Source organism: Equus przewalskii, chromosome 11 (assembly GCF_037783145.1).
Source record: "Equus przewalskii isolate Varuska chromosome 11, EquPr2, whole genome shotgun sequence".
NCBI classification, from domain to species: Eukaryota; Metazoa; Chordata; class Mammalia; order Perissodactyla; family Equidae; genus Equus; species Equus przewalskii.
The window spans coordinates 8084815-8110691 of NC_091841.1; the positions used below are offsets into that span (position 1 = coordinate 8084815).

Consider the following 25877-nt stretch of genomic DNA (forward strand, 5'->3'; position numbering starts at 1 on the left):
TGCAGTTAACATCAAGAAGTATTAGTTGCAATTACATGATGGGAACTATATACAAAAATAAATCCCTAGATACAATCCTGAAGATTCAGATGCAATAGGTCTGAGGTGAAGCCCAGATAGTTATACTTTTAAAAGCTTCATTGTAATTTTCCTGTTCAGCCAGGGTGGAGAAGCGCTTTAGAAGAGAGAGGGGAGTGCACTGGTATGGGAAGTAGAGGACTATGGGGGCACATGAAGGAATACTCAATCTAGATTGGGATGTGGGATGCAGATGATTTTTTGATAGAAGTGGAACTTAAGCTGAGACTTGAAGGATGAGGAGGGTTAAGCAGCTAAGAGGAAACACAGTAAAGAAAATAGCATATTGAAAACCCATCAAGCCTAAATAAGAATACCGGGCAAAAGCTAATTATGACTGGAGTTTTAATCCAAAGTGGAGCATGAGTGGGGCTGAAGGTGGTTCAAGGAGGTCCTCAGTGGGGAAGTTCAAAAGAAGAGAACCCCAGTCTTGTGTCTGAGCTCGCTTACAAAAGAACTCAGTTGGCTCTTGGTGATTCCAACCATAAGAATGACGAAGTTATATCCAAATTCCTGCTGGGGAATTTCCCCCTCAGGCTACTACCTATAACCTGACACATTCCTCAGAAAAATGAGGTTTGCCCAACTGGCTGTGTCTCATGGAGGTGTTAGTGGAAGCTTGCCAGGCTTTCTTCAGAAGAGACCAGCAACCAGTCATGAAAAAGAAAACCACATCTCTCACTTAACATACGAGTTGTTCTAAACAGTTTCTATAAACTCATCCTATTTCCTCACTTACTTAATTCAAACTCCTTGTATCATAATCATGTCTGCATAGGAAGTCATTTTCTGGCAGAACTATTCATTTTAAAATTAGATTTTAATTATACAAATAATACATGAATATATTTTCCATATAATTCAAACATTAGACATAAATTTTCTTTCATCTATTTTGTTTCCTTCCTCAGATGTAACCACTGTTACCAATTTACTGTATGTTTTTCCAGACTCTTTTTACATATATTCATAGAAAACACACAGTACTATTTTGTGGGTTTTTCTTTTAAAAATATACATAAATAGCGTCATATTGGATTGCTGCTTTTTTCATACATTTCCTTGGAGACTGAGCAATGCTCTGTGCAAAATAAACGCCCAATAAATACATAATGAATGAATGAATAAATGAATGGTAATTTCAAAGATTAAAGATTTCAGGCCCCTCAGTGAAATAGACTTAAGTTTGAATCTTAGCTCAATATTTATTAATATTTTTATTTTGAGCAAATCGTAACTTTTTTTAAGCCATTTTGGTACTTTTAAAATGGAGTTAACATTGCATATCTCACAGGATTATTATAGCAAATCACCTAGAACAGTAGCTTTCCTAGAAAAAGAATGCTGATTTTATTTCTGTCTCATCTTCATTCACTCCTAATGCTAATGGCACAGTGTTCTTCTCCTTCTAATCAGACAGGAGGTTGATGGTCCACAAGCAAAATCTTCCAAAGCCTCCTGGAAATGTCCACCTGGGTGTCCCAATCAATGTGTCCAAAATCAGGATGTTCTATCTTCAACAGCCTTCTCTTCCTAAGGAATCTGTGTCTACTCACTAAGTCACATGGTCTCATCTTTGCACCTCAGTAGTTCATTCCACATCCTGGCTTCCTCCATCCACCTCTAAATTCAGATCCTCATTGCAGCTTTCCTGGATCAAAGCCTTAAGATTGTGATTAATCTGTCGGTCTCCAGATCTTGTATACTTACCCCAATTCTTCTTCAGCCCTAATTACCAATAACTCTTCCTATCATCTAAGATAAGAGGCAGCATCTTGAACTTGGCATTCAGGGCTTTTCACCATCTGGCCCCAAGCAGTGTTTCCAAACTTGTTTCTCATTTCCCAAATAGTTCTCAATAGTTCCAACAAAATTAACTGCTCTCTGTTGACTGTTTCCTGTGCTTTCTAGTCTCTGTGTCTTTGCTTATGTTGCTCCCACTATCTCAGATACTCTTTCTCACACTCTCATCCCTGCACATTTAATTTAACCAAGACAAAATAAAATATAATGAATTTAAACACAGAGTTTAGAGCCTAACATATCTGAGTTCAAGTCCTAATTCCATCCCCAATTAGGTATATGACCTATTCTTTTAATATCTCTTTTATTCACTTCTGAAACAAGAATAATAGAAGCTACTTCACAAGATTTGACAACCATATTGAGCTAACGTATATAAACAATTAGGCAGAAAACTGGCGCTAGGTAATCAACAACTGTCACTATCAATACTATTTAAGGTCTACTTCAAATGCCATTGCTTCCATAAAGTCCTGCCTCATCCTACAAGATATAAGTTATTTCTGAAAAGCAGCAGTATTTCATTTTCACTTCTTTTAAGATATTTACAACTTTATACTTTACATTGTAATTACATTTACCTTGGTCACAATTTTTTTAACCCCAAACTGCAACAGGTTTTCCAAAGGATTTTCTAGTCTGTGTAAATTGTATAATAAAGCCTCAAGTGATCTGGGTATGGAAAATAAGTATTTCTAAAATATTTTGATCTTTTATGGGGAATATGGCACAGACGATTTGAAATCAGAGCTGTATGAAGAAACTCAAAACACAAGGCCACTGCACACATATGAACTCCAACCTCCTTGGCAGTAGAGACTGGCTTCCTTTTTGAGCTCATCTATGACACTCAACAAGACATTCACAAAATTTATATGAATGAAGCCCTATTTTTAGTAAAAGAATGAAGTAAATGACAATACTCTAATACTAGATCTTAAATCAGATGTTCTTTTCAATACCAGATGTGTCTCTTCAAGTCCTCTCTATAACTGATCAGAAAATAACATTACATTAGACAAGGTTCGCAAGTGGGGCAGATGGAAAAGTTTATCTGACTGGGTTGCAGGAGAAATTTATTTTCACGAAGCTTCTCTGATGACATACATACATAAACTTTGGTGGTCCTGATGACCGTTTATATTAACGATGATTTCAAATATAGCTCCAAAGTCCATAACTTGTGGAGTAGTATTTTAAAGGAACGACGGATAAAGCCTTTTATCATCAAAATAATCAGACTTTCCATATTTGACTAGGTAAAATTTAACTTTTGTACACTGAGATTTGTTTTTTTTTTTTTAAGAAAATTGGTTAAAGCCCATAACAGAATTTTCAATGTTACCTTCTCTTTTTATTCTTTGTACTTTCTTCCACGAGCACTGAATGGAAAGCAATGCTTGGATCGTTCTAGTGCAGATAGATGTGTCTTACAACATTTCATTTCTTGGAACCTGGAACCATAGAGCAAGCATGTCTCCTGGCACAAAGAAAAGAAAAGCAGCAATAAACATTTGGGTGGTAGTGGAAATTTCCCAAACAATTTGTGCCATGAGCTTATCAGAAGATAAGAATCATTAGTAGTCAATATTAACAGAAAATTACATAGAATTTATGTATATATACATATATATAATCTGTGTGTATGTATGATTTCAGTCTGCTCCCCATACTGCTACATAGTATACTCTTATTTATTATTATCGCATGATTCATACTACAAACTCAACATGAAATTATGTGAGCAAAGCCTATAAACTACTATATGTTTTCCTGAATAAATGCTTTAAGGTCTAAATCCTGGGAAAAGGTACAGTCACCTTTAAAATTTAGAACTAGATTTCAACAGAGCCTGCAGAGGTTAATAAAGAAGGGTTGATAAATACCCTAATTTTGTCAAGTCCTGCCTTCCGTGGGCAGGAAGCTTGGCAGAAACATCAGGTCAGGTATAAAAAAAGATTCTGCTGATTGAAAAGCAAAACAAAACAAAACAAAAACAACAGCCATGCTAAGAACTGTAGTACATAAGTACACAATCATTGCACTTCATTTCCAACCCACAGAAGAGAGTGATTGCAAGAGACGACAAAATTAGTTAGGACCTCTCTTGAGATTCAAATTTTAAAAAATAACAGTAATTCTGGGAAGGTCTATTCACTAGGACAGTTACAAATGGTAAAAGAAAAGCCAAAATGTCCTTTATTTCCAAGAACAGTGGAGCTGTAGATAAGCCCAATGGCTAGATACCTACACTGTAGCAAAAGAAAGAGTCACAGTTCAATATTTAGAGCAGAAAATGTGTATATTAAGTGTTGATAAAATGGAAGATTAGTGTGAAAGGTGCTAAGTTGTATTTGTTTTTATATTTCCATGAATATTGCTCTAAATCATGTATAAATGTTTCATATGTTAGAGATTAGTTCATGGTATGCTTCCTTAAAGATAATTGCATTTTCATACAAAAAGCATAATTTTCAAGATAAAAAGAACTAGAAAATTACCTAACCTAACCCTCTAATTTTACCAACAAAAAAAAAGGATTTCCTAAATATTTGAATGTCTTGTCCAAGGTCAACCTACTAGAGATAGGGTTGGACACAGTCTTGGCCGCCTAGTTGAGGTAGCAACACTATTTAGCATTGAATGGCTTTATGTACAAGATTAGGTCCCCAATCATTAGCTATGTGATTCTGAGCAAGGCCTCGGTTTCCCATATATGGATGATAATTGTATGTACCTTATAAGGTTAAAATAATCTTCATAAAAGTGACAAATATGCTCCACACAAAGGTACTTAAAATGTCTGGTATATAAGCAGTATCCAATAAGTTGATTTTGGTTTTTTTTTTTGGAAGATTAGCCCTGAGCTAACATCAACTGCCAATCCTCCTCTTTTTGCTGAGGAAGAGTGACCCTGAGCTAATATCTGTGCCCATCTTCCTCTACTTTATATGTGGGGTGCCTGCCACAGCATGGCTTGCCATGGAGTGCATAGGTCTGCACCCAGGATCCGAACCTGCAAACACCAGGCTGCTGAAGTGGAACGTGCGAACCTAACTGCTGAGCCACTGGCCCAGCCCTCAATAAGTATTATCATAATTAGTTATTCTTATTGTGTTGAAACCCAAAACTCCATCAAACCTAGATGGGATGTCTACCATTTAGATTAGTGTTTCTCAACCCAACTTCACATAAGAATATCCTAAGAGCTCCTTTGAAACACAAGCTTTACCCCAGATACAATTTATCAGAAATTCTAGGGAAGCATTCTGGGATTATATACTTTCTAAATAAGTTCTATCAGATGACTTTGATGCATTACAGTTGGTACTGGCTCATAGATCAGCATTTTGGAACCACTAGCAAGACTACAGAGATGTGATCCAGAAACATCTCTCTATCCAAAGAGACATCCAAATGGAAAGCCTAGGGTGTAGAAAGAAATAAGAAAGTCATATAAAATAGCCCCATAAGACAAAGTAAGTAGTAAATATCATAGCTATCACCAAAACAGCATAGGGAAATATCCAGAAATCCCAGGTGTTAAACTTCATGCCTACAAACATCACTATGATTTGTTATATATCTCTTGAGTTAGCCCTCTAAACTCCTGTCACCATCAAGGAGACATTCTTCCCAGGGTCTTGGGATGGGACCTCGCATTAACCATTATTTGGCTCTTGTCTTGATCATAAAAGACACTCGTCTAAGAAATGAAGACATTCTGAAGTGGAATAGGGCTTCCTGGCTTCCACAGTTCTCAGGCAGCACAAATCCCTAAATCCACTATTAACAATTTAAAAACACAGGAGCAATGCAAACAACATTGGTAAGTTCTAATTGAAGTAGAACACCTGTTCATGAAGAACTGAACTTGGAAGAGACATTGAGAAGTGAGACATAAATCTCTATTATTAACCTAAAGAAAAGTAACAAGTATCCTGGATGAGGATGAGGCTCAAAAATGGAGAAGGCATGGCTAGAAGACCAGGCACAGAATACACCCAAACATGTCACCTCACTACCCGTAATAACCTGATTAGGAGTCACTGGTAGTCAATCACAGCTTTGTAGAAAGGCAAGTAGGGATGTTAAATTAACTTTTAGCAAAGTTCATACAGCCCACTCTAAGGAATGAGTCTCATGCTTCCTGATGATATTTTTGTGGTTTTTACTAAGATTTGCTTTAAAAGAAATGCAGCCAGTATTGTCAGGGCATGAACCTGAACTAGGAAGGCCCAAATGCTGTCCCCAGGCACTACACTAGTATAGTAAATGACTTAATGAAGAAAGTAGCAGCCTGGTGCCCAAATAGAACTGTTCCTCATTTAATGAACATGTCCTCATATGATAATTTCCCCTAACCTCTTATAGGTCCATGCTATGGAAACTTGATCATAGGAAAAGAAGTCTTTAAACAGAAGCTTATATCTTGTGTTAGGATTATTCTCACCCATATGTCAAATATTTAGAGGCAGGATATGTCAAGGAAGGGACATTGCTATACTATTGCATACATCCAGGCACTGGGTGACCTAAGTAACTCAGACTACAGTTTTCATCATCTTCCAAACTGGAAAGTTGAAATAGATCATCTTTGAGATTCCTCCTAGGTCTCACAATCTACAATTTATAGTGGCCAAGAAGGCAATATAAATAAGGAATGTTGACCAAAGAGAGTTGTAGGGACTACAGCAAACTAGAGGCAGCTACTACTGAATGTCACCCAGTTCTTGCCAGGTGAGAATACAGGCCCTATGTTGTGAAGCTGTCTGATATTTTTAAGAGAAACTGTAAATATAGATAACCTGAATATACCTAATAAATTAAAGAAATTAAGTTTGTAGTTAAAAACCTTCCCACAAAAAATTCCAATTCAAACAAAAAAAATTGACTTCAACTCAAATACCTTCATTGGGAGGAAATCTATCACACATTTAAGGATAAAACAACACCAATTATTCACAAACTCTTCCAGAATATTGATGAGGATGGAATATTTCCAGCAGAAACCTTATAATTAAACCCGACCAAAAAATTACAAGAAAAGAAAACAAAAGATCACTATCCTTCCTGAACACAGATGCCAAAATTCTAAACAAAATTTTAGCAAATTGAATCTAGCAACATATAAAAATGATAATATATTATAAGCAAGTGAAATTTATCCCAGGAACACAAGGTTGATTTAACATTTGAAACTCAATCATTATAATTTACCATATGAACAATCTAAAAAACAAAACAATATGATTCCCTCAATATACATAGAGAAATCATTTGATAAAATCCAATTTCCACTCTTAGAAAAATCTCAGCAAACTAGAAATTAAATTTCCTCAATCTGATAAAGGGCATCTATGAAAATCTACAGCTAGCCTCATACTTACTAGTGAAAGACTGGATGTTTTCCTGCTAATATTAGGAAAAAGACAAGAATGTGTGTTCTTGCCATTTCTACTCATTAAGCTGGAGGTACTAGCCATTGCAATTACACAGTTTGGAAAACAAGAAGTAAAATTGTCTATACTAGCAGACAGTATGATCATCTACACGGAAAATCCAATGGAATTTACATACACACAAAAAGCCATTAGGACTATTTGAGTTCAGCAAGGTTATAGGATACAAGGACAATATACAAAAATAAGTTGTATTTCTAGATAGTGGCCATGAACAATCAGAAATTGAAACTGACACAACAATAACATCTACAGTAACATCAAAAAACATGAACTATAAGAGATAAATCTGAAGAAATATATGCAAGATCTTCAGCAAAACAGTGCTGAGAGAAATTAAAGAACCAAATAAATGGAAAGATACAACATGTTCACGGACTAGAAGACTCCACATTTTTAACTTGTTGGTTCCTTTTAAATTGATTTATAGATGCAATACAATCCCAATCAAACTCCCAGCATTTTTGGCATGATTTGACAAGCTCATACTAAAATTCATAAAGAAATGCTAAGAACTAAGAATATCCAAAACAATTTTGAAAAAGAACAAAGCTAAAGAATTAGTGCTACCTGATAGCAAGACTTAGTATAAAGCTAAATCCAAACAATGCAGAATTGGTGTAAAAATAAATATATAAGTCAAACAAGATAGAGTGGAGAAATGAAACCATACATATATAGACAATTGATTTTTTAATGGTGCATAGATTATTTGGTGAAAGGAGTTTTTTCAACGATCAGTGCAAATGGATAAACAAATAGTAATATCTTCATATAATCAAATACTGCTCAGTACTAAAAAGGAATAAATTATTAACAGGCAATAATTGGGTGAATTTGAAAAATAATAAGGCTAAGAGAAATAAGCTAGACAAAAACAATACAAACTGTATTATTATATTCAGGTAAAATTATAGAAAAGGAAAACTGATCTCTAGTGACGGAAAGCACTGTTTTTGGTTATCTGGGGATGTGGAGAGAGGCAGGGAGGGCTGAAAGAAAGGGTTTTAAAAGCACCATTAAGAAATAATAAAGAGGAGTATAAACTAATTAAATGAAAGACAAAGACGAGAAAAAATCAAGATCACAAAGAAAGCACAAGGGGGATATATTAAGAATAAAAAGGGATATTACAATTATGACATGGCTAAAATTGTGAAAAAGAAATTATTATGAAAAACATTATTCCAGAAAACTTTAAAGTGTAGAGAAATGGTCTAAAAATGGCTCAAGAAGAAATTAAAAACATGCATTTAATGATTCCATTAAAGAAATGAAATCAGTACCTAGATAAATAGACACACGTGCATGCATATACTCACAGAGATGCCTGGCCTATGTGCATTTAGAGGTAAGTGCTATCACAATTCAGGGAACAGATCATTTTGTTCTATACAAACTTTTTCAAAGAGTAGGGAAAAAGGGGAAATATTCCACAACTCATTTTTTAAGCTTAGTATGTAAAATATTGATACCAAAATCTGATGAGGTCAGTATGAGAAAAGAAAAATATGAGTGAGAAAAAAAAGCTCACTTCTGATATAATCCTAAACTCTACGAGCAAATCAAATCAGCAATGAGTTTTTTTAAATCATGTCCAAGCTGAATTCAACCCAGGGATTCAAGAATTCTAAGCAATAGAAAATCCACTAACATAATTCAGACTATTACAAACATTAAAGATGAAAAGCCATAGAATAGTCTTAACAGATGCAGCAAGGGCATCTGCCAAAAAAATCAACACTCATTCATGATTAAACCAAAAAGTATTTTAAAACTCTTCTCAAATTAAGAATAGAAGGTAATTTCCTCTATCTAATAAAGGACACCTTCCAAAAACACACAGAAAATATCACAATGGTAAAACTTTTAGAAGATTTCTTTTTAACATCAGGAAGCGACAAGGATGCCCACTATCCCTGCTTCTATTAATGATTGTATTTGATGTCTTTGCCAGTACAATATAAAAAGAAATGTATCTCACTTCAGTTACTGACTCATTTTTCAGCTCAGCTTTATAGCAAAGCTACTTAAAGAACTGTCCATATTTTCTATATCCAATTCCTCTTCTTACATTTCTCCTATGTGGAAATAAACAAAAACCACCCAAATGAGAACAAGTAAAGGCTGTTTATTCAGAACTCGCTATAACAAAGGAATCAGCCAGCATCACTCGAGTTTAGTGGACACTCAAAGGCAGGCAGAGGAGTGGGAAAGCTTTAGGAAAAAGAGGGAAGGCTTCTGGTGTGCTGTGATTGAAGGCTGCTGGCATGAGGAAGCTGTCGGCAGGCTAAGTAGAAGCAAGGTGTCCTGTCTGACTGGTTAGGGGTGCATATTTGGCTTTCTCTGGTTGGTCCTAAGTTGGAAGCAGGGACAAAAATTACGGGAAGCTGAGAGTTATTAACCGTGTCCTGGCCATGGGGCCAATTGCTACAGGGGTTACTGTCTAGTTTCCTGGATTGTTTGCGAGAGATGGTGGTCTGATTTTCTACAACTCTGACTTGTATATACGAGGATGATTTGCTGGGCTGGTTAGTACAGTTAATAAGTTGGGTTCCTGGACTGGTTCCTGCAGCTTATGGGTCAGAATTCTATTTTTATATATGATCTGGCCATTGTCCATTTATCTGTTCAGTCTCCTACCTAGAACTCACTCCAATCACACTTTTATCCCCACCACTCCCCTGAAACTGCTCTTGCCAAGGTTCCCAAGGACTAATTTCGCTAAACCAATAGTCAATTCTTACCTTCTTTTCATCTATCAACAACATCTGACAACTGATTCCTCCCTATTTGTAGAAACATTTTCTTCACTTGGCCTCCAGAACATCGCACTTTTTGATTTTCCTCCTACCTTGCTGTCTATTTTGGTCACCTCTGGATCCCCAGTTCCTTGAACAATTTAGGCTTATAGGAGGTATTCAATACATATTTGTTTGATTTTTTAAAAAATTTTTTGAGAATCTTAGCCTTCCAGCTAGTCCCTAACTCAGCGTTCAAAAACAAGGAATATAAATTCTGAAGAGATGAAATCTCTTGCCTTAATTCATACAATGGGTTAACAAACAGAATTATAACCCAGGTCTCCTGACTCCCAATTCAATGTTCTCTTCAGCCATAATAGGGTACCCCTGAAGTGTTTTTTTTTATCATTATATTTTGATTTCTGTATAAATTATGTCATGTTCACCACCCAAAGACTAATTACCATCGATCACTGTCACCTCTGATGTTTTGATTTCAATGTATTCTCATCTTAGGGTCTGCTGAAATGTATCTTATTAAGGTGACAAATTTTAAGAATTGTATGAGTAATGAGGCAAGTCCTCCTTCACTTTAGGGGGAAAAATGCATTATCAGCAACAAAAAGATAACATCCGGATTTCTGAGTCTAAGCATTTTATTAATCATTATTTCACAGTTGGGAAAAAGCATATCTTAGTTTAAGTGTTCATTTAAATTCACCCCTTTAAATATATGAACTTTTTGTGGGAAGAGATCATGTCTTACTCACTGTTGTATTCTTAGCACAGAAACCTGTGCCTGGCACAGAGTAGGTGCTCAACAAATGTTTGATGAATAAGTGGATAACAAATTAACAGATGAGTGATCTCTCTTAGATTGAAAGCTACTGTGAAGATTAAATTTCCCTAATTAGAATGTAAAGTTTAACTGTGGGAACCAACTGTTTCTAAATTTAGGAAATCCTAGTGAGAATTGGATCTATTCTCTTGCTTTGATCCCTTAGGCAACTTTTCACAAATCCCCATCCTGCTCCTGGTTTTCGCTTTGACATTTAAAATAGTGGTTGGAATGTTCTTTTCAGGCACCATAATTCCATTCAAGCAGTATTTTTCAAGTCCTCGCAAATCCTTAAGTGAAAAGGAACACATTCACCAAGAATTATTATTTTATAATGGCACAGAAGACGAGTCTTCAAATCAGTTTGCAAAAACAGCCACTTCAGGGGCTTCCTATCTCTGCCCCAGTTTTCTAAATCAGCCAATAATAATTATTCCCTATAAATCAGACCTCCCCAACGTTTTCTTCTTCTTTACAGTTGCAGCAAGCTGACTGCTTTCCCCTCATTACATTTTATGTCTTTGTTTTGTTTGCACTATTCCCTTTCTTCCTACCATTGCAATTCTCACTGTGTGACAAGATGCTAAATGTATGGGTGGAAAAATGCTGGTTTCTGGAAGCTGTTAATAAAAAATGTATCCTAATTACCAAAAAAAGGGGGGAATTAAAAATCAAAACACTCCACTCTTTGCAAGGACTGATCTGCTAGCAAATTCTGACAAACAACCTGTGAGGTGGCAAGTTAACCTGAAGGGAACTCTATTTCCCATTTCCTGGCCATTCAGAGATGGACACGCGGCAACGCTCAGTAAGACAGCTCTTCTCTAAATGGGAGAGAAGTTACTCTCTGCAGATGGTTAGCACCCAGTAGGAAAAAAAATAAAAAGCATGATAGGGAAGGCACAGCCAAATCCAACTTCTCAAATACTGATGATCCCTCTAGGCCTGAGCCCTAAGATACAGTCCTCTAGCCTCATAAAGAAAGACTTAGGGATCAAAGAAAGAAAACTCATGAATGATTGCTCTAATTCGTTATTTAAGCAGAGGGAATGGTTATATAAACAGTTCTCTGAGAGATTAAATATCAATTAAACATTTGTGAAACCTGATTTCTGGTCCAATTAATCCTCCCACTTTTTCACCATCACTGCATATTGAACATATTATATTGTTGCATTTATCACTCTGTATTGAGATATACACCCCAATAAGGCTGAGAGCACTTCAAAAGGTCCAAGAATTCGTCATTTTTGATCACAGAGACTGGCATGAAGATAGTATGTCATCGATGCATATTTGTTGGGTATATGACTTTGTATGGTACCTTGCCAATGATCACTCTTTAACGACAATCAAGGGAAGGACAAAATTGCTCTTACTAATTTCCCAACTTCAGCCCAGTAACTAGAATCACACCCAAATGTTGCCTGTGTCCTCCCTCATTTAAGCAACTTCTGATGGCTCCACACAACCGGAAAATCATAGCATGCCAGGAGGACGTTTAATGTGTTGTTGTTGTTTAAACTTATTAGAAAAGGAGATCACATGTTGGGTTCCACAACTCCCAACATCTAATTATGATATTGCGATGCTTATTTAACAGAACCAAACATATTGTTGTAAAGTGTTTTTACTGAGCTTTCATGAAACCTGAAAAGGATAATCTGAGATTAAAGTGACAGCATATTAATATCAAACAACCGTTTGAGATGACTAAAAGAAAATTGTAGAGAAAGACTCGCCAGCAACAGTCCTGTTAATAAATGAACAAAGACATAAAACTGATCAGCAGTAGCGGAATTATTGAGCCCCAATCCCATCTGCTCCAGTTTTACGAGTCAAAAATCAAAATTGCATGAACTGGTGAATATTCAATCTTCACAAACGTCAAGAGTCAAATTAAAGAAATTACCCAACACACCAAATGCAGCTCAGCGCATCATCAAGACATTAAAACAGCAACCTTATACCAAAAAAGAACCATACTCACCAGGATCTTGTACAAATGTAGTAAAAATAGCCAGATGGAACAATAAACTCTGATGCTTGGCAGCATGATCCTTGGCACAGTGACTATATGTCATGTGGAAAGTCAATAGGGGGTCATCACAGAATCATCAAAAAGAGGCTCGGGAAATTCATCCTGAACAAAGAGAAGAAGAAAGGCCTTGGACTTTAAGAAGTCCAGAAGACCAGATGATATGGGTATAATAGAAACAGCAGGGACATTGAAGTGGGACAGAGCCAGACTAACGATAAATCTACCAAGCATTAAATTGTTAGCTCTTTTGTTTCTTCTAGAAAATGAGAGTCACAGCATCTCAGTCACAGAGTCGCCAGAATTAAATATTAGATTCTAATCCTGGACAAGTCAGAGCACACTCTCTCATAGACCCAGCCTGTAAAACATTGCTGGTTGTTTGAGGAAAAACAGTGAGAACACCTGAATAGCGTCCGTCACATCACAGGTTTCATTGTTAATATTATCATTACTACAAAACCACTAGGTTCCTGTCTTCTAAGCTTTGCAATGTTCTGGATTTCAAAGTGGCTACCTGCGACAGAGACAATGCTATGTGTTCAAATCATTCTTCTTCCTAGACACACAGGTAGAGGTTTCCAAACCTCACGTACAATTAGGTTGAGGTCATAGGACTGAGTTCTGGGGAATGAGATGCAACCAGAAAGGATATGCTGCTTCCAGGCCTGCCCTTAAAATCCCATGTGGAAACAGTTTTATATCTTTCAGTCACTGATTTTCCACCCTGCTATGTTAAATTCTTTCTCCACCCCTTAGCAATATTTTTTGTAGATTCTATAACTTTCTGGTTATTTTTAATCATTAAAACATAGTCCAATCCATTTTAAAACTTCAGCATTCAAAACTTTCCCCACCCGCTTCCCCAGCACAAGCCACTCATGGCTCTGGCTTCCCAAAAAAGATCGTTCCACGAGGTGGTGACTCTGATGGTGGGGTCAGGTAGGAAGGGTGAGGATGTAGGGTCTTCTTCAAAGACTGTCCATCTGTCACTTGTGAGGATGAGTCCCTGGCCTCATTCTGGCTCATTCATGTTTCTCTGATGTTTTCTTGTTTGGGTTCTTTTGTAACCTCCTTTGATGTGTTGGTCTTCACATCAGCACACAATTTTCCTGGCGATAGTGCCCCTCTTCTCTCTGGCTCTTTCACCTGTTCAATGGAGTAAGTATTTCTCTCATAAACCTTGCCTGCTATACAAGCCCCCTTTCTCTTCTTTATGTTAGGTGTCTCTTTGAAGGCCTAGTGGCCACCTGGGCAGCCCTCAGTTGCTGGTTCTTCTCCAGCCTCTGAACTTCCCTATGGGAAGCCCCAAGAACTGTTAGGTCTGAAACCTCTGGGGACAAAAATATATAGAATGTGGCAGAGGTTGCCTCATATTCTTCTCAAACACACCTCATCATAGTCCTTTCAAGCCAATGGACCTGTGCTACGGCAGATCCACATAGCAAAATCAGGTGTCAGTTCTTATATTTATTAACACACATGTCCACTCTCCCAAGAATTCGTCCTACATATTTTGGGGTCAGGGCCAGAGTGAGCCAACTGAGTTTTAGCCCAGTAAGTGTTTCACCAGGAGAAAGCTCTTCTTTTAAGCACTCCTGATTCTTATGGGCAATTCTCTTGAAGATGCTTAACTGGACTCCCACGCACTCCAAAAGGATAGGGAGAAAAGCTTCTCTCCTACAACACGACTCACCACAAAGTCAAACATTTGATGATTCTAGACCTCATTCCAATTCCCTTCTCATTTAGATTCAAGTGGGAGTGTGGGGAGACGGTGAGAGAAGGACCATTTCTTCCAACTCTCCAAAGACCTTCAGGGAGGTGTCTGGCCCCATGATAAGCAGCTCCCTGTGGCTCTCCTTAGAAGGTGGGGTGCTTGAAGGTTTTTGTTTTCAGCTTTGGCCTTAGTCCAATTCTGGTACCACAGCAAGAAACCCACTCGAGACTCCATTAGCTCAGGCCTTCAACACTAAGCCATACGCAGCACGGGAAGCCAGATTTCCAGGACCAAACAACATTTTATCTCAAACATTTTACCATGAAGATCTTTTTTTCTATTTCTTCTAATTTTTGAGGGCTTTATCGGATCTCATGTCTTTCTCTCTAAACTAGACTATGAATTATTTAAAGGCCGGAATCATGTTTTACCCATCATTATGGCTTCAGAAACTAGCAAATGCTCGACACTTAGTAGCTACTCAATAAACCCTGAAAGAATGAGTGAATGAATGAAATTCCTGATTTCTTTATCTCTGCCTTAGCCCAGGTCATCTGCAAAAGCAGAACCTGAGGCAAAGACTAAAGGGCTGATACTTGACTGGGGAAGTGCAAGACCAGAGTGGTGCAGGTCAGGAAGTATGGCAAAGTAGAACAAAGACAGATGTGGCACATGAGATACAGTGTGCTACCATGCCAGCCTCTGCTTCACAGTGAGCCGTGAAGAGACCCTGCACATCTCTCGGCAGGCATGCCCTTCAGCATGCAGGACTTCTCCAGAAGGTTAGCAAGGAGAAAGGGCACCTTGGAATGGTCCACCTCACAGAGGAAAAGGGTTAATTTACCTTCCCACTCCCACTCCCGCTGGCGGAAGTTTACTCCATGGGAGCTGCCTCTCCCACACTTCTAGGTTCTGTCATTCAACATTTGACACCCAGTCACCCAGGAACTCTGGTTCTATGCCCCACTGTGTGGCATCTTATCTGCCCAGAACTGAAGTGGTGACTCAGTGTGGGTACATCCTGGAGGCCCAGGGCTTCCGGTCAGACTCCCACCTGCACAGGATGCTTGCAAGGATGCTAGGAGAGGCGGGAGCTGCAGCACAGCTTGGCAGGCAGTTGGCAGCTTCAGAAAGGATATTAGTAAAAACTGTACAAGGTTTACATTTAATAAATTTATTTACTACTTCTCTTTGAATTCATTAGGAGGAAAACAATTGATATATTTTGTGACTTACAGAATTCAGAGACCGTACTTTTCTGCAATTTGAAGATAGAGGACATTGAATTTGACTCAGTACTACATAACTGTACCTCATTTCATGTTGCCTCTAACATGAGGATACATTTTACCTTCTCTTGGCAGGAAATTAAGCTTTGCTAGTTGCCTGTTCTTATTCTTGGAAGCAGCTTTATTCACTCTGTGCTCAGACACAGGAAAGGAATTGCTTTTGAAGAATTAAAATAGCAGTGAACCTCTGCCTAATCCTAGACAAGCCAGGGCACACTGTCATTCTTTGATTGCTACAGAGAATCCCAATCTGCCAAGTCCTTTGAGGAGATCCTCTTGTCCGCGTTTCACATATTATTCCAGGGTGGGTGATGCCAGGGCCCTTCTGCACCATAGTTCAGAGGGAAGGCAGCAAAATACATAAACCAAAGCTGGTCTGGACAGAAGAGAGGGAAGTATTGAAAGCATGTAGAGCCTGGGTGATTTTCTCATTCGTCTTTGGCTGATGCAAAAAGGTCCGCTGCTGAGTGAAGGATGGGCCCACAGTAATGAAGTTGTCTGCAGCATGGAGAGCTCCTTGTCCATGGCACATAGCTCAGAATTACGGCAGTTACCTGGGTGTCAGAAGCCATCAATTGTCCCAGACTCGCCTGCTGGGCTCAGAGCCATGGACCATGGGGTTAAAACACCATCATTCTCCCAAATGAGAGCCACTCTTACTTCTTCATCATCTGTATCCCTTCTCCCAACCCCAAACATTTCCATTGATCAGGCCCTGTTATCTCTTCAGGTACAGAGTCATAGAACATGGAGTAGCATCATCATTCTTCCTCACAATTCACATCCACCAAGGAGTTATTTCCTTCCTTTTCACATGAATTACTGTCCGACAGCCCAGATCTTGGCCTTCTATGTGGCCTGCATACAGAGTGAGGGGTAAAGGAAGTCCAGGAAGCTCTGTGCTGAGCTAAGCAACTCTCTCCATCATTTCTGCCATGTAGTCAAAAGGTCCTTCCTGTGCATCCACCTCCACAGAGGACTTTCTAACTAAGCCATAGAGCATGCATAGAAAGAGTGTCTTGTCTTTGAATTGGAGGCCACCTTAGAGCTCATCTGAATCCAATCACCTATGCATATCAGGGATCCAGTGTGATGATAGTCATCCTGTTCTCAGTTTAAACTCTTCCAGTGAAATGAGATAGAGGCTGTCCTAAACTGTCACTTCATTGATGGAAATACCTAACTGCTACAAATTTCCTATGAATAGTAACCCAGAATCTTCTTCCTTATAACTTTCACCCGTTGGGCCATGAAACATAAGCTGAACTATCCTTCAATGTAACAGGCATTCAAGAGTTAGGGAATTCAACTATCGCTTCCCTCATCTCTCCTGTGGCCTAGCCCCAACCCCGTCTCAAGTCTCATAAAAATGTAGTTTCCACAAACATTTTCTTCCAAATTCTCCAGCATTATCCTTTTCAAATATTATGTGTGGAACTCTACGCAATATTTCAGCCATGATCTCATCAGTGAGACCCTTGTCTTCATGCATTTCTTCCTTTTATTTCTACGAATAATACCAAAAGCTTTATTAAAGATATAATATAGTAAAAGCTCTATCATAATTTAATTCCTAAGCTCATAAACTCAATATTGAATTCATAATTCAATAAGCTTTTCAACTAAAGCTCTAGCAAGATCTTTAACAAATCCTTTATTTTAAGCCGTATCTTCCCCTACTCTGTAATGGAGTTGATTTTTTTTAACCCAACTGTAGTATTTCATATCTACTCTCAATTAAATTATATTTGGTCCATCATTTCAACTTATTCTTCTCTCTTTGGATTCTGACTTTCCTCCAGTGTATTAACTTTCCCTTCTGGCTTCCTGTCACTTCAAAATGTAATCAGTGAGTTATGTCATCATTCCAGTCATTGATAGAAACAGGAAAGTAGGGGTTTGAGCCTAGAAATACTTCACAGAGAGATAATTCAGAGCTGACACTAATATATTAGCCAATATTCCTTGAGTATATATTTAATTACTTATAAGCCCAGGTAATTCCATGCATTTAGCCATCTTTAATTCAACCCATTAAATACATGCCTAATGTCCACTGTGTACTAGGAAATACAAACATACAGAATCTGTTCTCTGCCCTCAAGAGGCTCACAGTCTACTGGGGAAATGATCATGCAGGCAATAGAGGAGTTTCCTATGACGGATGCTATCATACGAGTGAACTTGGAGTCCACGGGGAGCTCAAGAACAAACACCGGATTCTACCTGGGGTCATTAAAGAAATCTCCAAAAAAAAGTGAGATTTTTCCTTCTCCCTTCCCTCTTTTCTTCTGAGTTAAAGCTCATGAATGTGAAAAAGTAGAGACTTTTACTATACTTTTACTGACTTACTTATTTTTATATTTATATGCTTATACTTACTTTTACTGACAGCAAGGGTAGTATAAAAGGGCAAAAATTGCTTCTACTTAGGTCCACCCAAGTGCAAGCACATCCCACACAATTACTTCCCTCTAGATTCTCAGTTCCCCATCCTCCAGCTCTGAAGCTTATAAGTATCATAGGTATTAAAGGGGGAGATGTCTACATAGAGTGAGACACACCTGACACAGACAGACGTCATTCATTCCAGGCTATCAGTGAACAATATTGCTGTTGAAGGGAGGTCATAAAGGTCAATGGAAGGTCAAGTATCAATGCTATATGGCAGGTGCTGTATGATGCTCGCTAGCTCTAGCCCCCACATCCCAGGCCTCCACTCTGCATGATCCAGTCTCCATGAGGGAAGGTTTTATTTTTATACATCAAAGTATTCTTCCAAATATTTTTTCTAGCCAAGAGTCCTCTCTGTTTCCCTGAAGAATTAGTCTTTAGAAGTGCAAATCTAAGAACAGATTATTCTTCCTGCTGCTTTTTTGATGTGTCATCACTTACCTAGAGAGATGTTTGCAGACAGCCTAGCTGACTCAAGGAGGGCCAAGGTTAGAATAGGAAAAAGGAAATGTTGGTTAGTATTCCAAAAGCATTAGCCTGCCTCAGATGAGTAGGCAATCATCAGCAGATGAAGAGAGGGAGAACATTAAATGCAGAGTACAGAGTATGCAAAATGTATGAGAAAGCACTGCTTACAGGCAATTTTTCCAATATCTTACGAAAATAGATCTTTTCCACCTAGTACATTCCTCTAATCAAATCATTCAACTAAAAAACCAAACAAAGGAAATCAGATTAGCTTTTTGGAATTCATTGTTTTTAACAATGCCATCTTCCTTTCCAGAGTGCTCATAATCCATCTCTAAATATTTTGTTCCTAAATTTGACTAGGGACTGATGTCACATTCATTGGTATGTTCTTCTTAAAATTCATTTATTTCCCTTTTTGAAAATTGGTGGTTTTCCCATTTCAATCATCCAGCACCTTTCCCATTCCTTGCAATTCTACCAAAAAAAAATTAAATGGAAATTTTAACACATTTGTTGAGCACTTACTATGCTGCAAGGACTGTCCTAAGTGTTTACATCTATTAAAATCCAGGTTGGTATCCATGCCCTTCCACCCTTTCAAACTTGAAGATCATTTCCCTGATGTAGAAGGTGGAAATAAAATAGACATTGAATCATTCTCCTTCCTTTCGTCAACCATATACCATCTGCCCAAGCAATGAGACCATCCCTTCCTTGTTCTTTTTGCTTTAAATATGAATAAATGAAATCTTCCGTTTTCTGTGACATGCATTTCACTGATTCTTCATAGTTTTGTCAATATGATCCTTTAGAGTTTGTTCCACTCTTTTGTATCCATCCTTAAAATGCATCATTATTTTTGTTTTCAACAGATGTGCTCCTTAACATCCAAGTTTGAACCTAAACACCCACTAATGGAGGGAAATGGTTCAATTAATTATGGTGCACTCATTACATAAAATCATTTGCAACTATTTAAACAAATGAAGTAGCTCTCTGTTCTGACATGGGAAAATATCTAAGATATTGTTGGATAAGGAAAACAATACATGTTTAATCCTGTTTGAGGTTTTTAAATCAAATATTTAATAGGGATAGTATTTTATAAACATTGCACCATTAAATTTCAAATTTCCTCCTTAAAACATTGACCCATTGAAGCCTCCAATGGCCAAGACTAGACCATGCATGAGGTTCCTCCTGCGAGAGAAGGTGAGTACTTAATATCTTTAGTAAAATAATAGAATTGAAAGCCAGACTTGATGGAATACTCACTAGATAGTGTTTCATAGAAGGAAGGTCCAGATAGGATGAGAGAGGGGATAATTCCAACCTTGCTGGACTAAGGAATTGTGGGAAGAAAAGGTCCAGAGGCCAACTGAACTGATAGGAGTAAGTGCTCAGAAAATTGGGTTCCAGTTTTCCTCTCAAGCTTGAACCTGAAGAGGAAAAGATGGCTTCTAAAGTTGAAGGGAACACCAAGTTTAAGGCATTCTTACCATGCTCCCCATTTTGGATTCTGTGAAGGGACCACTGTACAGGGGACCTTGAGCAACTATAGTGGGGTCAGCATAGTCAAAAGGGTGGAGTAACATGGTGGGAGATAAGGAGTGAGAGAGGGAGAGGAAAAGATGGAGGGAGAGATATCTAGCTTAAACTCCTAGTCTCCCCTAGTTCTTATGAGGCAGGGACACTCTGAATGGATGTTGGTCTCATTAGCCTGCCCTGGGGTCTATTGTGATGGACAGTGAGGTAACCCCATAGCCAAGCCTTGGCCAGGGTCTAGATAGAGGATGTGGCAGAGGCTTGGAAGTGTCAATCACATGTTCCAGGGCCAAGTAGATGTCTAGCTAAGCAAGGAAGCTGCTTGGCCTGAACAGACTGAAAGAGACCAGATCATGAGTTACCTGAGCCACCAACTTTAGAAATCAGGAGGACAAGTGACATTAATCCAAAAATCACAGAAGCATTTAGAGGACTTTATCCATTCCCTGCCTGTGAGGTCAAGTGAGACACTTTCCTCCTCCTGTACCACTTTAAAGGGGATATGTGGGAGAGGGTGAGGGCAGACACCGTCTCACCCATCCCTCTTAGGATAGGGTGACCAATCATGCAGTTTTCCTAGGACCCTCCTGGTTTTAGCAGTAGAAGTCCCACTATTTTGAGTTCCTGAACCCAATTCCGATGTAAGGGAGGGGTGTTCACACATACAACAAGCAGTACTCTGACACTGGATGAGTGTCCTACAATTCAACTCAATTTTGACACTGTCTGCCTGGAGACAGCATCAGATTCTACAGGTTAAGCGTTCACTCCTACAAGACTGACTCTCCTCCCATAGATACCAGTTGCAAGCCCAGGTTGTTACCTGTGCTTCTGACAAACCAGCTACAAATTGAAGGTTCCAACAAACCCCTCCAACTCAGGATGCCAATTGCAAGTCCAGGCTGTTATCTGTACTTCTGACCTACTGACTATAAGTCAGGGATTCCCAAGATCCATTCCTCAGGTTCAAGGAATTTGCTAGAGTGGCTCACAGAACTCAGAGAAACATTTTACTTACTAGATTACAGGTTTATTATAAAAGGATAAAACTCAGGAACAGTTGATGGAAGAGATGCATAGGGCAAGATATGGGAAAGGGCACAGAACTTCCATGACTTCTCCAGGTGCACCACTCTCCCAGCACCTCCGCGTACTTATACTTGTTCGCCAACCCTGAAGCTCTCTGAACCCTATCCTTTTGGGGTTTTATTAAGGCTTGATTACATAGTCATGAATGATTAAATCATTGGCCATTGGTGAAGGAGCGGGGGAGTACTGAAAATCCCACCCCTCTAATCACATGGTTGGTTCCCCCGGCAACCAGGCCCCATCCTTAGGTTACTTAAGAGTGTTCCAAAAGTTACCTCAGTAACATAACAAAAAAACACCTTATCACTCTTGTCACAGAAAATTCCAAGGATTTTAGGAGCTCTGTGCCAGGACCAGGTGGAAGATCAACGATGTATTTCTTATTATAAATCACAATATCATGCCCACATATCAAGAAACCTCTCAGTTCTGGTAAAACTGGAATGATTGCTCACCCCGGGGTGTAAGTAAGTATACATTTACATGTGTGTGTGTAAAGAAAAGATCTGCAAGAATACACACCAAAATGTTAACTGCAGTACCTCTCAGTAGCTGAATAGAGTGCATATTGGGGTGCAGAGGTTGAAGAGGACTTTATGCTCCTTTTGTAACAAAACAAATACAAGCTCAAAGATGCCCTTAAAGTCAGACCATCACTACTTTCTTTTTAAAAAGGAATAATTCATGAACTCAATGCCAGCCTTTCCTCTTTTCTAGATTCTCCTCTTGCTCTTAACCATCTTTTCCCTTCTAGTTCAATTCTGTTGACCAGAAATGTCTAAAATTAAAAATCTTCCTTCACTGTTTTCTTTATCTTTCCAGAGATGAAATCCTCAACAGGACAAGTCAAGAATTCGTCAGATATTAGGGAAGACATTCTAATGTCAAACGTGTTGAAAGAAACCACAAAGAAAAATATGAAAATTTTTAAATTCCTTATGTAACCACGGGCTCTCCAGGACCAGTTCAACTGGCCCCATCTTATCAACAGAGTAATAAAGAGTTGTCTTTCAGGGACTGAGACCCTTGTCCAGTTCAGGCCAGGTAAGACCGCCAACTCATCAGCTGTTCCTGTGCAAATGCTTGATAAGTGACATTTCTGATGTCAAGGAGCTAATAACTCCAGCCTCTGATCATGGTAACACTGTCATTTTGTGAACATGCATTCCATGGAGAGGCATGAAGCCTGACTATGCTTGTGCAGACCATCAATTACCTCACTTCTCCTTACCTCCAAACATCTATCTCCACACTTTAGACCGCCCTGCCCTTCAGCTAAGAAATTGTGCCCCAAGATCAGGGAGACAGATCTGAGGGCACAAGCCCCCTCTCTCCCTACAGATTGATCTCGCAGAATAAAGCTGATTTCTTTTCCCAAAAGCGGATGCCGTAATTAATTGTCTTGTTTACGCACATTGGGTAGGAGAACCCTATTTTTGTGCAGTAACACTTATGGCCTAAAAGAATACTTCCAAAACCACAAGCTCAAACCACAGAAAAAAATCACCATCAAAAAAATACCAAAATGTTCTACAATATTGGGAATATAGAACTATAATCAAAAGATCTAGTCTCAGACATGTACCCTAATGGCTGTGTGACCTAAGACAAACTAATTTACCTCTCTGGGACTCATATTTTTCATCTGAAAAATATAGATCTTCATATTTCTGAAAACTTCAGGGTACTGTTGTAAGGATTTCATGAGATCACATAAAAAACACTTTGAAAACTGTAAATACTATATTCATATAAGACATTATCATATTGTGTTTCTACTTCATATATTATCCTCCTTGGTGTCAAGTTTCTGAGTATTTGTCTCCTTCCTTTTCTTAAGCCACTAAATACTCTAATAAATGCATCCTTCTGAGTCTTTATAAATTACTTGTTTTTTCCCCAAGGAGATTACCATTATGATATTATAAAATCACAATCCAGAAAAACAAATCTTATTCTTTAGTATGATCTATGTCACTGGGAGTTATGAACTGAATGCTTATATCCCTCCAAAATTCATATGTTGAAACCTTAGCCCGCAGCATGATGTTATTAAGAAGCAGGGCCTTTGGGAGGTAATAAGGATTAAATAAGGTCACGAGGGTGAGGCCATTGGATTAGTGTCCCTGTAAGAATCACAAGAAAATATGTTTCCCCTCTCTGCTCTCCACCATGGATGCAATGGGAAGGTAGCAGTCTGCACCCTGGAAGAAGGGCCTCATCAGAAACCAACCACACTGGCACCCTGATATCAGACTTCCAGCCTCCAGAATTGCGAGAAATAAATTTCTGTTGTTTTTAAGTCACCCAGGCTGTGGTATTTTGCCATAGCAGCCCAAACAAACTAAGACACCAGGTGTTCACACCCTTAGTCTTCCTTCTTTTCCGAAATTGTGACCTACTACTAGAAGAGCCGAATCCATCCAAGGTCTTTAGTTTTCTATCCTAAACTTTGCTCTGTGTGTGACAGCATATCCCCACATGGATCAAAAGCAAAAGGCTGTGAGCTTGGTGAGCTTCATTACTGTTTGTAGGGTCTCCTCTGACTTCAATAGCTATATCTAGTCTCTCTCTCTTTCCCTCTCTCTCTCACACACACTCTCTCCTCCCCACCTCTTCTTCCCTGCCTCCCACATTCACACAGATAAACACTCAAGGATAATTCTGTCTTGGTGCTCTCTTAAGAAGCATATGGCAAAAGAACATTGAGAAAGCAGCCAAATCCCAACATTAGACTTCTGGGGATTTAGCCTCATTCATAGAAAGTTTGGGTATTCCCTGAAAAAGACTGGGAAGTTATTGAACATCTAGCCTTCCTTACAGTTCGGGGCTGAATTCATAACCAGGCCACACCACCAACCTGTTAGCATCCATCTGATTCACAGGCCAACTTCTTAGAGGGAACTTAAGAGGAATACAAGGGTTCATTTTCCAAATCCAAGCCAACAGCAAGATAGTATAGTTACTACAAGGAATTAAACTAATGGATTTAGAAATAATATGTTCACCAACTTAGAGATGATCAAATCATAAGAGTAGTTACCATGCCTTGGGGATTACCAGCACTACATTCAATCCTGCTTCGTTTTGTAACATTTTATGATACATGATCTAACCCTGATAGCTACAAATGAGACAATGGCAACACACTAAAAATCATAACATGATAATAGTAACAGCTAGTATTGATCAATTACCGTGTGCCAGGCAAAGGGCAAGTACACTATAAAATTTGTCTCAATTAATCTTCACAACAATCCTATAAAATAAGTATTATGATCATCTCCATTTAACAGAGGTTAGGTAATCCACTCTAAATTAGTTATCATTCCTCATTTTCCAAAGAAGCAAAATAAGGTTTGCACTAGTAATTTGCTCACGATTTATTCAGTAAGTGGCAAAACAGAAATCACAGCTAGGTCTGTGAGGACTTTGAGCCAGAACACCTAACTAGTCTCAGACTGATGTAAAATGGGGCATAGCATAAGAAGGGGAAGCAAGTCTTTCACTTTTAAGCAGTTATAAAATCAAGACCAAAACTAGACATGGCCGAGGACATTCATAACCCCAGATGCTTTGAACTCAAGGAGCTGCAATAGCACTGATGAGATGAGCAAAGGGATGAATATTATATATAATATATTATATAATAGTATTATTTGTTGTTAGTGCCATCCAGTGGATTCTGAATCCTAGTGACCCTGTGTACAGCAGAGTGGAAACTTGCCTGGTCGTTTTGGGCCATCCTCTCACCTTCTGGCACTCTAGCAGACAAGGCTCCACTACTATTCATAGGATTTTCATGGCCAGTCTTTTCAGAAGTGGGTGGCCAGTTCCTTCTTCCTGATCTGTCTTAGTCTGAAATCTCTGCTGAAACTTGTCCGCCAGGGATGACCTTGCTGATATTTGAAATTCTGGTGGCAGAACTTTCAGCATCCCAGCAACATGCAGTCACCACAGTATGACAGACAGACAAGTGGTTTGGTCCCCTGACCAGGAAACAAACTCAGGCCGCGGAGGTGAGAGCACCAAATCTTAACTGCTAGACCACCAGGGCTGGCTGCAATATCATTATACAATACAATATATAATTTGATTCAATGATATATAAGATATCATTATATATCACATACCAAATATTACATATGTGTTATACATTATATATTACAGTATGTAAGTCCAGCTGAGGACTGTGATACACAAGCCTCACAAGGCAGTCTCAGGGCCTCAACAGACGATAAACCACATAGAGTTGGTAGTCAAGCCTTCATCTTTTCTACTATTATTGAGTAACAAAAGTGTCACGTAAGTATGATAATCCCATCTGAGTGAATTTATACATGGCT

At 38.6% G+C, this 25877-nt stretch overlaps 2 long non-coding RNA genes across 2 annotated transcripts in view; one reads left to right on the top strand and one right to left on the bottom strand.

The window, feature by feature from the left end:
• The window catches only part of LOC139074321 (uncharacterized), a 298587-nt gene that overhangs the window by 159208 nt on the left and 113502 nt on the right, over window positions 1-25877 (bottom strand). The window contains exon 2 of the long non-coding RNA XR_011523826.1: window positions 3227-3361. This is a non-coding gene — a long non-coding RNA (uncharacterized lncRNA). The remainder of the gene's footprint in view (window positions 1-3226; window positions 3362-25877) is intronic.
• On the top strand, window positions 21848-22548 carry LOC139074550 (uncharacterized). The gene is made up of 2 exons (XR_011524268.1): window positions 21848-21998; window positions 22354-22548. It is a non-coding gene; the product is annotated as an uncharacterized lncRNA (long non-coding RNA).